The sequence below is a fragment of the Miscanthus floridulus genome, chromosome 2, assembly GCF_019320115.1.
Source record: "Miscanthus floridulus cultivar M001 chromosome 2, ASM1932011v1, whole genome shotgun sequence".
Classification (NCBI taxonomy): Eukaryota; Viridiplantae; Streptophyta; class Magnoliopsida; order Poales; family Poaceae; genus Miscanthus; species Miscanthus floridulus.
The window spans coordinates 14,951,445-14,965,824 of record NC_089581.1 but is presented as its reverse complement, the minus strand read 5'-3'; the positions used below and the strand labels follow the sequence as shown (position 1 = coordinate 14,965,824).

The following is a 14,380-nucleotide window of genomic DNA, read 5'->3' as shown; positions in this document are numbered from 1 at the left end:
AGGGTCAATCTTTGTCTCTCATTTCTGTGATCAACTCCAGAAATATCTTGGTACTCATCTCCTCAGAAGTTTAGCTTATCACCCACAAATTGACGGTTGGATAGAAAGGGTCAACCAAATACTTGAAGACATGTTGAGAGCTTGTGCCATTTGTTATCTAGAAAAGTGGGACGAATGCTTGACTTTAGCTGAGTTTTCTTATAACAATAGCTATCAAGAGAGCATTCGAATGGCACATTTTGAGGCCATGTATGGCAAGAAATGTAGAACACCTCTTAACTAGGTGGAAGTGGGTGACCATGGTCACTTTGGACTCGATTTTATCAAAGAAGCAAGAGAACATGTCGGTGTTATTCAGAGTCACTTGAAAGCGGCTCAGAATCGTCAGAAAGCTTATGCGGATAAGAGGAGAAGACCTTTGTAGTTTGAAGTTGGTGACCATGTATACCTAAAGGTATCCCTGATGAGAGGAGTGCATAGGTTCAGAGTCCGGAGAAAATTAGTTCCTCGTTATGTTGCACCTTATAAAGTTTTGGAATGGTGTGGTACTGTTGCTTATCGTCTCCAACTTCCGGATATTTTGTCAATAGTACATAATGTCTTTCATGATTCCCAATTAAAGAAGTGTTTACGAGTTTCTGAGAAAGTGGTGGAAATTGAAGGACACCCTCTCTAACCTGATCTTTCTTATATTGAGCATCCCATCAAAATCTTGGATGAAAGAGAGAGTCACAAGGAACAAAGTGGTGAATTTTTATAAGTCTAGTGGCAAAACCATTTGGAGGATGAAGCAACTTGGGAACAAGAGAGTTATATTCTTGAGCATTATCCCCATCTTCTCCTCGATGTATTGAGGTAATGGGTTAAGTAAAAATTTATTTCTTATCCCTTTTCCCACACTAGGCACACATATAAAATCACAGGACAAGATTTTGTTTAAGGGGGGAGAGCTGTAACACCCTCGGTGTTATGCCTTAAACCAACTACTAAAACATGTCATGAGCATCATGTTTATGTGATAATGCATGTGATAGAATATGTAGTTAAATTTCTTGTAACTTAAAATAATCAATAAAATGTTAAATAAAAGTTGATTCAATAGCTCATGTATATCAAGTAGGGTTGAAAACCAATTTTTATTAAGGAAAAAATATTATAGAACATATGTGTGATACTTAAATAAAGTTTGAAGTACAAACTTTGTAGATAACAATGCAACTTTTGCTGTAGAGAAATAACATTGCTAGCTAGTAATTCTAGTAGCTTAAAATGGAACTTGAAATAACGCGGTCACCAAGCTCGGGCGCTCGGCGTCACCGCGCTAGTCGCGTGTGCGCGCGCTGCCGCGTGTGGCCGACCATGGCTGCCTCTTGCGTGGCTGTGACCCAGCCGCTGCTGGCCCTGCCACACGGAGTAGCTGCTGCTACCGCCTACCCTGTCCCGCACCATGATGGAGCCACTGCCGGCGCCATCACCTCGTCCGCACTGTTGCCCTGCCTCACATTGCCGCTACCGACACCACTACGACGCTGGGCTACGCTACTACTCACCTTATCCCAGCGCGCACGTGGGTTGTCCCAGTTGCCTCGTGCTGTCACCTTGCCTTAATGGCACGGTGGCCACGCATGTTGTGCCTCCACCTACCTCTACACACGCGCCTATGGTCTGGCCACGTTGTCACGTAGCGAGTGCGCAGACACTGTCTCGGGTCCAGCCGATTGCTTGCCGCTAAGGCGAGGATGAGCTGAGCCAGACCTACTCCTCTCTCTCTGCCACCGCGACCGCCTGACCCCGCTCGCTTAATTTGGCATAGTTGAGTCACCATCACCTGATTCATCACGTCCCTGACTTCTCCATTAAGCCACCTGACCCCCCGACCCCACTCAGCCTTGAAGCGAGCACGACCATGCTTCAATTTGGTGTTTTTGTTTTTCTTTTTTCATAAGGAATCAGAAATAGTTTTCTAATTTAATTTCTGAGCTGATCTTTGGCAATTAATATAAAATCATGTAGGTGTCCAAAAATTATGAAGATGATAGTTAGCTTAGTATCTTAGTCATTAGAGCTAGCTTAGTAGCTTAGTATACATATTCTTATTTTGAGAGTTGTTGTTGCCTAAATGCTAAGTGTTGCATCATCAGTCGCTTGCATGTAGAGAACGAATTGGTGGAGATAGTGACCATCGACGATCATGAGTTCGAGGAGATCATCGAGGAGTACGAGGAGGAGATCCTCATGAGGGGGGAAGTCTCGGAGCCATCGACAACTGACTCGGCTGACACCGTGCCTGCCCAAGACAAGCCCTAGTGCATAACCCTTATTTTTGATAATCACTGAATATATATATATATGTGTGTGTGTGATGTGCATTTATGTTACATGAATTTTTATGAAAACCACATGCATAGATATATATGTCCTATGAGTCCTACTAGTACAGGTTCGAGTAGCTGCTATGCTTAAGTTTTCGATAGCATGAGTAACCTATCGTCACTCACAATAGGTGATCATTATAATTACTCTCATGATAAAAATGGTGAAAGAAAAATAAAGACAGTGCAGGGATATGGCATGGGTATTGGTGGGTGTGACGAGTTGTGTCTCGTGGCTATAGGGCTTAGCTTGGTTACACTATTTTCTATGTCCATGTTGATTAAGGACCGTCCATTACTATGGATGGTAGTCAGGTCACAGACTTATTATCCTGAGCACATATTTGCTTATGGGAGCGGTAAGGCTCGTTACACTATTGTTGTGGGTTTTGGCTCTTTTCGAACCGACTGATTGGAGACGGGGAAAGGCGGAGGTCTAAGCACCATACTAAGACCAGGTCTCAAGTGTGGGGGCTTGGAGTCCAAGTTTGGATGGGGATCTGGACCCCTTGACAGGAGTGGAATGAGGTTGATCTTGTTTGTGCCTAGGGTACAAATGGGGCATGTGTTTCGGAGTACCCAGCTAGGATATATTGGTTCACGAATCGCCGTTTCTGTGAGACGATACGACTTGGCTATGGTCTAGCACCGTAGTAAGAAACTAGAAGATGAAAGATGGAAAAATGGTTCTGATTGCTCAACCCTTGCTTGAAAGTAGAACAAGGTGCTTACTTAGAATGGTTAACTAATGAAGTAATCATGACTGCTAATAAAACTTGATCTTAAGGACGTACTCCTAGTAATGCTTTTCGCAATAAAAAAGAAAATAGCAAACCCATATTGCCTATCATTCTTCTTGGAGTCAGGAAACTATTCCCACTAGTCGGGTAAATCTTACGAGTACACTGTGTACTCAAGGTTTATTTTACCCCTGTTGCAGGTGCAACTTGAGGAGTAGCTCCTATGTGGAGGATTCTTCTGGTAGGCACAGACGGATCCTTATATCGTTTCCGCTAGATGTTTATTTTTATTTCGTTGTTTCATTATCGCACTCTGAACTTTGGTATTGTAATAAATAATTTCCAAGAACTCTTGTTGTATGAAATGGAGTAAGTATTGTAAACATGTACTTATTATCTGATTCTAGAGGTAAAATGTGGATTGATTCGAGTTCTCTCGTAGGGTGTGCTCAACGGAACTGACCGGTGTAGCTAACTTTCAGGATGCTTAGTGTCTAGTGGAAGACGAGCCTCTCTGAAAGCATGTTATTTCGGATGGTTCTGCCATAGGTGTGTACCAACCTAGCTCATATAGATCACTTAATGACAAAGGTTAGTACACTAGGTTTCATCAATTAGCCAAAACCAAACTAGGGCTTTCAACTGCGAAGGCTTTATCTGCCCCTCTGACCCTCATTGTGAGCCGATAGTCTTCAAGCCAATGGTTGGGGCTAGTCCTGCCATCGTACCTACCGACGTGGCTCATTGGTTGTAAGCGCTTGGGGTAGTAAGCCGCCATTATCCTAGTCCCGAATGCTTGTGGACCGAAGTGGTCTTGGCTCGGGCTTCCTTTTTCTTTGGTCAGGGTAAAGGAGCAGTGACTTGGCTAGAGTGCGTTGCCTTGCCTCGATGGTGTCCCTCACATACCGGTTCTCTCCGATCTGATCGCGCATGGGCGATCGTCATTGGTCGAGGTCGCCTCACCGCTCATGCCAGGGCTTGGCGCCTCTCACCCTAAGTCAGTCATAGTTGCTGGTAGGGCTAATGCAGCTGCTATCGCTGTGTGGACCATAGGAGTCAGAGCCCTCACCCCTTGGCAGCGATGCCTATCGAGACGGCCTTTAGTTGGCATTGTTGCGGCATCAAGATAGCGAACTCTTCTACCTGCTGCTTGAAGGCGATGTAGATGAGACGCCTTGCCTCCCACAACTTCTAGTTGGTGGTCGAGTCCAGCGTATCCAGGATGTCATCCAGGTGGCATGCGGTGATTGCCATATTGTGCAATGCATGAGGGAAACAAGGCACGCGAGGAGCCCTGCATCATTGGTGATGTCACACTGGGCGCTACGCGTGCAGATGTGCGAGCTGCTCGCTTACCTGCGCTCCATCTCCTCCTGCTTTTGCTCAAGCTCGATGCGCTCGGCCTGCTTGTCCTTGAGTCGCTCTACCTTCTCACGGAGGTAGGTGGCCTACCTGTGTTGGAGTTAGGTCCAAGGACGTGACCTCGGTGTCCTCTATGGGAGGAGGTTCCCCATGGAGGAAGAAACATTCATGCCCTGGTGGAATCTCTCTACCCCATCGGAGTCGTACCTTGAGGGCGTGTTTGTTTGCCTGGACTAGGGTGGCCCGTGCATACCAGCCCAGCCTGACCAGGTGGAGGCAGCCTCAAGTGATTCAACTGGGCCAGTTTGTTTGCTTGGCCCAAGCAAGAGCTGGCTTGGGGTGGGATAGTGTTTGTTTGCTTGGACAAAAGTGTATGAGTACCTTGCATCATAAAACTGGTAGCCTTACCCCCACTGCCCCACCCCACACCTTCTTCTTCCTGCCCCCGCTCCTCTCTTCCTCTCATTGCGGTCGTAGGGAGGTAGGCTGTTTCACGGAGGTGGAGGGGGGCCGTGTGGAGGTGGAGGGGGTTGTCACACCGGAGAGGCTCGCGGCGGGGCTGCTCGTGGCGGTGGCGGGGACTGTTTGCGATGGCGGGGAGGCGGGCCGCCACGCCGGGGTTGGGCGACGGCTCTGGTACGAGCTCGCCGCACCGGCCACTGGTGAGAGGCAACGGGGCCTAGATCTATGTGCCCCCGCGTGATCCAGATCCATGGCCCGCCCGACGCGCTCCTCCTCCTCGTCGTCACGGCGGTTGCGTTGCTCGCCGCGGTGGTGCCTGGTGTCCGCGTGGTGCCGTGGTCACGGACTCGCCGCGACCCTCGCCATCCTAGCCCTGTCGTGTGCAGTGCTCTACTCCCTGTCAGTCATGGAGGATGTCGTGGGTACTAGGTAGAGAGTAGGGAGGTGACGCGAACCTCCATCGCGGCCAGCCAACACGCCCACACGAGCCTGGCTCCAGAGGAACGAATTTTTTTTCGTTCCCCCAGGGCTAGGCCCAAGGGTGCTTTGATGGTCGTGCGGACCGAGCTACAAACCCCATCCAGGCAAACAAACACTCTAGGTTGCACCCCTAGGGCGCAATGGCCTAATTGGTCCAGGCAAACAAACGCACCGAGTCACCTCTCAAGACTATCTCGAAGAAGGTATTCAGTGGCTTTGGGAAGGATGACGCCACATGACGCCTCCCTTCTCGTGAGTTCACTGACTTTCTTGTAGAAGAAGCTGGAGCAGGTGCTATACCAAACGAGCCTTTTGTATATAAAATAAACTAGACTAGATGCATTTTACTTGAGAAAGTAATAAAAGTTTTCTTTATGGCTCCGTTCGTGTGCCTTTAAATCCAGTTTGATCTGCTTCTTTTTTTATCCGAAATAGCGTTTTTCTCTCACAAATTCCTCCTAGATTTATCAAAGCCTATATATATATATGGGAGCCCACAAAAAGGAAAAAGCTGCGTAGAGAAAAGGAAACGGGAAGGAAGCCAGTGCACACTACGTGATGTGTGTGCATCGGAGGGGCATTGACTCGCTGGACTTCTTTCCCCCAAAGCCGCGTGGCCGCCGATAGCCACCAGACGGAGCTGCTCTCCCAGAAAAACAACCAACCAACCCCGACTCCCGAGACCCCAGTGAGAAACTAAAAAAAGCCCAAATGGCGCGGGGGAGGTCGTCGTCTCCCCTCCCAGCGATCCCCTCCTTCCGCGACGCCATCTCCGCCACTTCATGATCACTAGGGTTTCGCTCTTCTACCCATAAGCCCTCGTCCCGATGCGCTGGTGGAAGCGCTCCTCCTCCCCTTCCCGCTCCGCCTCCTCATCCTCAGCATCCACGCCCGCTTCCCCCGCCCGCGCCGCCACCCCCCGTCTCATCGTCGGTTGGGGCAGCGGCGCTAGCTCCCGCCGCGATGGCAGCGGGGGCAGCAGCGAAACCGCAGCCGCGGCTGATCAGAGCGCGGCGGATGCGCTATGTCGTCGATGACCTCGCGGTCGGGGTCTCCGCGCTCGGCGTGGACTCTCCGGCGAGGAGGGACGCGGCGGCGGGGTTTGCGCTTGCGACCGTGAGCTCCACGCCGATCTCTAGGTCTCCGAGTAACATGGAGGTGGCGCCGGTGAGATCCTCGTCGACCCCCGTGCTGCTGCCGCGTCCGCTGCCCCTTCCAGGCGAGGGGGAATCGCCGTGCCGCGGGCCCTGGAGGCCGCTTCCGTCACCGGCGCCAAAGACGCTCGACGGGGAGTGGAACGGGCCTGCAGCGGACGCTCCCGGGGTTTTAGAGACTGGGAGCGAAAGGATGACGCCGTTACTCGCACGGAGGTGATTGATTCGTACTGTACTTGTGAATGTTATGTTTTATTGCCGTTATTATTCAAGTAGATTATATTGTCTGCAAGGATGTCACCCTCACAGCTTGAGGATTGCAGAGTCGGGTTATGATTACTATTTACTAGCAATATTCACATTTCAAAAAGGATAACACCGTTCACTCGTATTGTGTCATCATTGAGGTGTTAAACACTTAGGGCCCGTTCGTTTCAAGCGGAACGGAGCGCTGGAACCAATCCGGGCCGGAAGACAGCTGTATTTTATACCCGTCAACCATCACCAGAAGCGTTCCGGCTGAAAATCAGCCTAAACGAACGGGCCCTTAGGAGGGTAGAGGGCAACAGTTTGTGGTGCCTATGGTTCAGAGATGTATCCTTTGCTGCAGAGTATGTTGATTTTGCTGCAGAGTATGGTGATTTTGAAGAGATGGATACCATGGTTCAGGGATTGGAGCTTTCAGATATACATATACACGAGTTGAATTGTGATTTAGTAACTTGAGTTAGTTGTAGGGTGTTACTAGCTAAGGGTTTTATTGGTAGATCATGACATCAGGTCATATTAGGATGGCGCAGTCATAAAATTTTATCTGTTATGTATATTGAGTTGTCATGATTTTTGCACGTGATGCTTTCATTATTGATTTGTACATATAATATTCCTTAAAATTTCCACATGATGATTTTTTTTAACTCTTAGTGATTAGTGAATTGATTAGATATTTACATGATGAAAATAAGTTAGCTAGGGTGTGGTGTTTTAATAAATAAGTGGCCTAGTTTGTTTCAGTGCTGTACTATAATTTCACCTTGGTTGAATTGGACTGCTATGAAGCTTCTAAGCTGAACCAAAAATACCCAACATGTTTAAGCTACTGTTGAAATAATCTAGTTAAGTATTGCCGTTAAAAACTGTACAAGAAACAGTGAAGATATCTATCACTTAATGTTTTTTCTTGAATATATGAGCTCTGCATTACTCATTGCTCTGACTATTTTCATTTTTGGAATATGTTTTGTGTTCCCTTGAAGCACATCAATTCTGATTGGTGATCATGATGTTCATTTGTGATATGCCTATTATACCAGAGTGGTGGCTCAAACTCTACCAAAGGCTCATGAGCACAACGACTTTCGGTTAAATGGGACTACCTGTTGTCAGCGGAGAAAGGCTTTTAAAGAGAAGTTTCAGGATAAGAACTGTGCTGAAACTTTGAACTTCAGATTGAACATTCCTGCTAAAAGTGCTCCAAGCAGTGGGTTTTCAAGCCCTGTACAAAGTCCTCGAAGACTGAGTAACGTAGACTTCTCATCTGCTGCAATCTCTATCCAAGATACCAATGTATGGTCAGCACGGTCTCCCTGGTCTTCTGATGCAATGGGATCTTCACCTCCTTTTGATTCACCTGACAAGTTTGCAGGGTGGTCAGGAGCGTTCTCCTCTCTCTAGTCCACTGAGAAGTCCGGTTTTAAGATCAAGAAACCCAAGTGCACCTCCATCACCAATGCATCCGAAGTTGTTCCCGGAGAACCATGTTTCTCGTCCTGATGGCAATGGAAGTGCCAGTTTTCACCCATTACCGCTTCCTCCTGCTTCTGTAAGCCCAAAGCAGACAAATGTTAGCCACCAGTTAGTTCCAAAAGCTGAGATGCCTTCAGTGGCTGGTCAATGGCAGAAAGGAAAACTCTTAGGTAGTGGCACATTTGGATGCGTGTATGAGGCCACCAATAGGTACATCAACACATCTTTTTAGCATCATGATTATTGCTTCATTTTAGATTCTGAATTTTATTCTCATTCACGTACATAAAGGCACACTGGAGCTCTTTGTGCCATGAAAGAGGTCAATATAATTCCAGACGATGCTAAATCAGCCGAGTCTCTGAAGCAATTGGAACAGGTTTGGTTTTATTTCATTTCTGTTTATTCTGCAGTAATAGGTATCACTACAATTGATCTATATGATTGTTCCCCACCAAAATTTGCTTTCAGATCTTCATGGTTAAGTAACATTTTCTGTATGCTGTTTTTGATTTGCATTGTTCTTACATACTATATGCTTCTCAAGTGCAGACCAACTTCAGAACTGACTGAACAATGTTAAATTCATTGTGGATCAGTACTATCTTCTTCTGCATAAAGATTATGCAAGTATGCACCTACTTTTATTGATTTGTTCTCACATTTCTTTCAGGAAATTAAGTTTCTTAGTCAATTTAAGCATGAAAATATTGTGCAGTACTATGGCAGTGAAACTGTAAGTTCTCCTTTGTCACATTATGTACCTTTAGTATTTACGTGCCAGTATCCAGTGCTTTGTAATGATTGTTTATTCAACTCTTGCAGATCGAAGATAGATTCTACATATACCTGGAGTATGTTCATCCTGGTTCAATCCATAAGTATGTTCATCAACATTGCAGATCACTGACAGAATCAGTCATTCGTAACTTCACACGTCATATTCTCAAGGGTCTTGCTTTCTTACATAGCCAAAAGATTATGCATAGGTAACTATTTCCTTGTTTTGAAAATTCTAAACCAATAATATCTTAACTTGCCTATTATTTAAATTTAAATTTTAAACTAAAAAATAATAGCTCGTTACATTATTTTATTTCCATGTAGGTAGTACACCATCCTGTCTTCTTTTGGACTATGCTTTTGCTGATTTTTTTTTTTCCATTTTCCAAGTTCTTGCATTATGCTGAAAAATGTACAGGTGTATGTAAAATTGTAAATATAGTTCTGCTCTTGCAGGGATATCAAAGGGGCAAATTTGTTGGTTGATATTCATGGTGTAGTGAAATTGGCCGACTTCGGAATGGCAAAGCATGTGAGTCCAAAATTTGCCTAGTTTTCTGCTATTCAATATCACACACAATTAACCAATAGTCAGTACTCCTGGATTTGGCTTGTCAACCACAGGCCATTAAGCTTATCACTACTGTATTCAAGGATAACAATACTACTCCCTCCGTCCCAAAAAGAATGTAAATCTCGCTTCACGAGGAGTCAAAGAATCTTAAGTTTGACTAAGTTGTAGAAGATATTATCTACATTTAGATCTCCAATTAGATGTATAATACTTATTACGCATCAAAACATCAATACTTTTTTATGTATTTGGTCAAAATTAAGAATCTTTGACTCCTCGGGAAACGAGATTTACATTCTTTTTGGGACGGAGGGAGTATGTACCATATGCTGTTGAGCATGAGTATTTGATGTATGATTTAGGTGCTTAGGTTTGGGGTCATGTTTCTTGAATCAAATTCGATATGTTTGAACATGATCAAACTATAGTGATCAATTTGTTGAATTTGAGATCCTACCTGATAACACCAAAGATACTTTATACAAAAAGTCTACCATGTATTTATACATTTGTACATAGATGCTTCTACATTAAAAACTGTGATCTATAGTATGAAACTATGAATGGTCTATAGTTCAACCCAACAATTCTACCTAATTCATATAATTGTACGTGGATGCCTCTATTTTAAAAACTGTAACCGAGTGCTGCAGATCAATATAGCATTCATTTTTGTCTTGTTGACATATATTGTTGGTAATCCTCATCGTTTCCTTTGTAGTTGATCTTTATTGCACATTTTCTTCCATTTCCAGTTGAGTACTGCAGCTCCTAATCTTTCATTGAAGGGCACACCATACTGGATGGCTCCTGAGGTGCGAACTAGCTATTCTTCATGTTAATTTCACCATTTTCTTCTCTTTGACTGTGATGAGGCTGATTATCCCAATGTGATGTAAATGCCTAATCACTTTTGTATGCATTATTCAGAATATGAAGTGTTGCCAAAAAAGAACATGTTAATCTAGCAGTGGACAAGGACCTCCTTTTTTTAGAGACTCCAATGCCTTGTTGCCCCAAAAAAGAACTTGTTAATCTTGTAGTGGACAAGGACCTCCTTTTAGAGAGTCCAATGCCTTTTCCTCAATCAATGCAGGAGCTGCACTCATTTCATTAAAAACAAATAGTAACAACTAACAAAATGTACAAAAACATGCAGACGCTACACAACCAAAGCCAACCCATCATCTAGAACATTGGGTACAAAGATGACATGCTAAAATAAAGAAGACCACCATAAGGCATGGAGACGGGCCCCAGAAAAGGCCCCTGAGGCCATGAGCCCCAGCTGTGCATCATAGGGCTGCATCCCCTTCTACTGTCTGCTGTGAATTGGAATAAAGAAAATCCAAAGGCATATTGTGCCTTCTTTTGTTATATGCTTTAAGTTCAATGCATTGTGGTTCCAGATGAGGGAAACAAAATTATTCAAAACTTACTCTTAGCATTCTAGAATCCAGTTCATCCATATATCAGTGAAAGCCTGAAATGCAGTTTTGGGCCATGCTCCTGCTCCTCCATCTTGCAAGGTTGGGGCCAGGATAAACCTTCATGCTTCAGATTCTTCTGAGCTAGTTTGAACTGGAGCCGTTCACCCTCCTTTTTCTCGAATCATGCAGGGGAGCTGTGTGTCATTTCATTAAGATAGAGAAAAAAAGGCACAATAGGCCGACAAGAACAGAGGTCCAACCCAAGTACAAAAACCCACTCACACCCCCAAAACTCCCTAGACCAGATAGCCATCCACCCTCCTGGTAGTTAAGTGTCAGATGTAATCAGTACTAGTACTATCATGAATTGTAAGCAGTTAGTTGTAGCTGCCATCCGCTTGCATTGCAGCTCCAAGTTTATGGCTTGATTATCTCATTTTCTACTGGAGGAATAGGCTAGGAATCATTCCAGCTTCATCAAACTTATACAAAATTAGCTAACCATTCCAACTGCTGCCAGCTGTTGACCCGACTGAAGAGCCCCCTCCCCCCCCCCCCCCCCCCCCCCCCCCCCCCCCTTTTTTTATGTCAAAGTCTGATTAATGGAATTGTTCGAGTTGACTTTGATTGCTTAACTATTAACCATGGAAAACATCTTATGTCCCTGGAGGAGTTTCTCGTCCTCTGCCTCCATGCACTCTTGATTACATGGGGGGCCACAGCAGCTCTGACTTTGACATAGCAGCCAGCAGAAGCGCTCAAATGCACTGCTTCTGGCCCTACAGATGTTACAATCATTTTTTTTACTCTTTAGACATAAGACATCTGCATAATTAAATGTGATTACACAGATGTTCTTGATGCTTAAACCAGATGGTTGTATTTAATGGAACTTGTATCTTAGTGCTATTAATTTTCTTTGAGCCAAAGAACCAATTTCCTCTCAAAATCACCATTCATTGTTGCCAAGGTAGGATATATTTATGTGATGATATGCGGAGCTTGACATCTGTTTTCCTGGGTTCCACATTAGATACTGTGATGCCTTCTTGTAATATTAGAGGTCTTAGCATGGCGCAGTCAGCCAGTCACACTAGCACATTTTTATGTTGCAGGTTGTTCGGGCTACACTTGATAAAAGTGCAGGTTATGATCTTGCTGTTGATATTTGGAGCCTTGGTTGCACAATCATTGAGATGTTTACAGGAAAGCCACCTTGGAGTGGTCTTGAAGGGGTAAGTTGTTTGTGGAGGCTTCCCTGTGATTTGGGTTAGATTTATGTAATCAGAGTTGCACATCTTTCTTTGCCTTAGGATCATTTGACAAATGATGATAACATGTCTTACATAGCACCTTGGCCTAATCAAGTTGTGAATAAGAAACAAATAATCTCATCTTGATTTGTGCATGCGTGATCACCTGTCTAATATAGTCATATGAGATAAGTAATGTTTCCATTTGGTGTGGTATGTGATCAGTGGAGTGAAAAAAAAATGTTGTCTTTGGATACTTAATTTTTTTCAGCTGAGGGGATGTGTGTTGGTGTGGGGATTTGTGCATATGCGGCTGTCCTACTTTTTTTATTTTTTTCTTTGGATTCTAACCATTAACTATATTTTGTGGTGCTACAGCCTGCTGCAATGTTTAAGGTGTTGCGCACGGACCCACCAATTCCGGATAATCTGTCCCCTGAAGGGAAGGATTTTTTGAGATGCTGCTTCAAGAGAAACCCTACTGAGCGACCAACAGCAAGCAAGTTGCTTGAACACCCATTTATCCAAACTTCAAACCACTACAGCCCGCATAGTGCTCCACATTCATTTTCGGGAATTAAATCTCCAGTAAGCTTTCTCTCTTTCTCCTCCTCACATGGCAAGCGATATCCAAAGTTTCAACTTAAAGCTTTATGCATGTGTATAATTAGCTTGTTGGTGTCAGGATACTGTGCGTAGCGGTGCAAGAGATAAAGTACCCTGGAAAAGTGATTCATGTATGAGAGGGAGACATGCAAATAGGTGAATACATCTGTTGCCTTGCTCTGTTCAAGTTCTTTTTGTTGCTGATCTGTAAATCTGGTGATGAAAGGTTCACGTTATTTGAGACTTTTAAGTATTAACCCCTGCTATCTTTATTCTGATATTGAAACAAGCAGTGCTCGGTCGTCAGGGTCATTGGCTTATCGGTTGATGACACCCCTACCCAACTTGGGAACCAATAGCTTGTCACCTCCACCTTTGAGTTCGGCCTCCAGTTCTGGCTCTGCAGCACATATACCGAACAGTATGCATTTTTCAGTCGCATACCATCAGCCTAGTCCTTTGCCAAAGCCTAATGGGAAGGAAGCAATAAATTTGATTTTGCATTGAATAACAGCATGCCACCTATCACAACATCTGGGCCAAAAGCCACATATAAACAGTGTGAGTATCCATCCCTAACATCTGACCCTTGTACTGCCAGTCATAGCTGACAATTTTCTGGGTCTTGTAAAAATATTTTCCATGTAAAGAGATCACCACGGTGTGATCACAGGGAAATGCTGCTAAATGAGGGAGCCTTGTGAAGTCTGTTGTACTGTTTGATTTCTGGGGAAATGATTGCATTTCCCATGTAACATTTATTAGGGTGTAGCTGTAGGTAAAACTAATGGTCCTGATTGTGCCGACAAATAGGACATTAGGGTTGTAGTTGTAGCGTGTTGTTGTTGATGTTGTGTAATGATCATACTTGATGTAATCATTATTGATTTTTTTTGGGGCCAAGTAATAATGCACGTCAATAAGCAATAGGGGATTGAGATCGCAGATCCATGTATGATTTAAACTTCCTCGTGGCAGACTAACCGTTTCATTGTCAGAGAATGGTTTCATTCGTGCGTGTTTTCATTTTTTTGTAGGGAGTTTATTTTTTACAGTTAGTGAAAGAATTTGTTTTATGCACATAGTCCCCGGGGATATAATCTTGACCATCCTCTGTTGTCTGCACCACGTAACAGACGTTGAAACATTTTTGTTCATCGAACATAACAGCTCAGCGTGCTGGTACCATTGATTTTATATCATCTATCTATATCTATATATCTTATAATAACAAATCCCACTCAATTCTAATAGAGAGGATTCCTTATTTGACATTGGGAAAATGAGCCGTTTCTTTCTTGACCCTGAAATTTTCTTCGTTCCTTATTTGACACTCACTTAAACTTTCATCCATAATATGACACCGCAGTCAACTCTATCAGCTAACAGCGTTAAGTGGTGTTTAAAAAGACCTTTTT

General features: G+C 44.2%; 1 pseudogene; it reads left to right on the top strand.

Moving 5' to 3' along the window:
* The first annotated feature begins 6,048 nt into the window (after positions 1-6,048).
* LOC136517813 (mitogen-activated protein kinase kinase kinase 5-like) lies at positions 6,049-13,956 on the top strand (annotated as a pseudogene).
* The last annotated feature ends 424 nt before the right edge of the window (positions 13,957-14,380 follow it).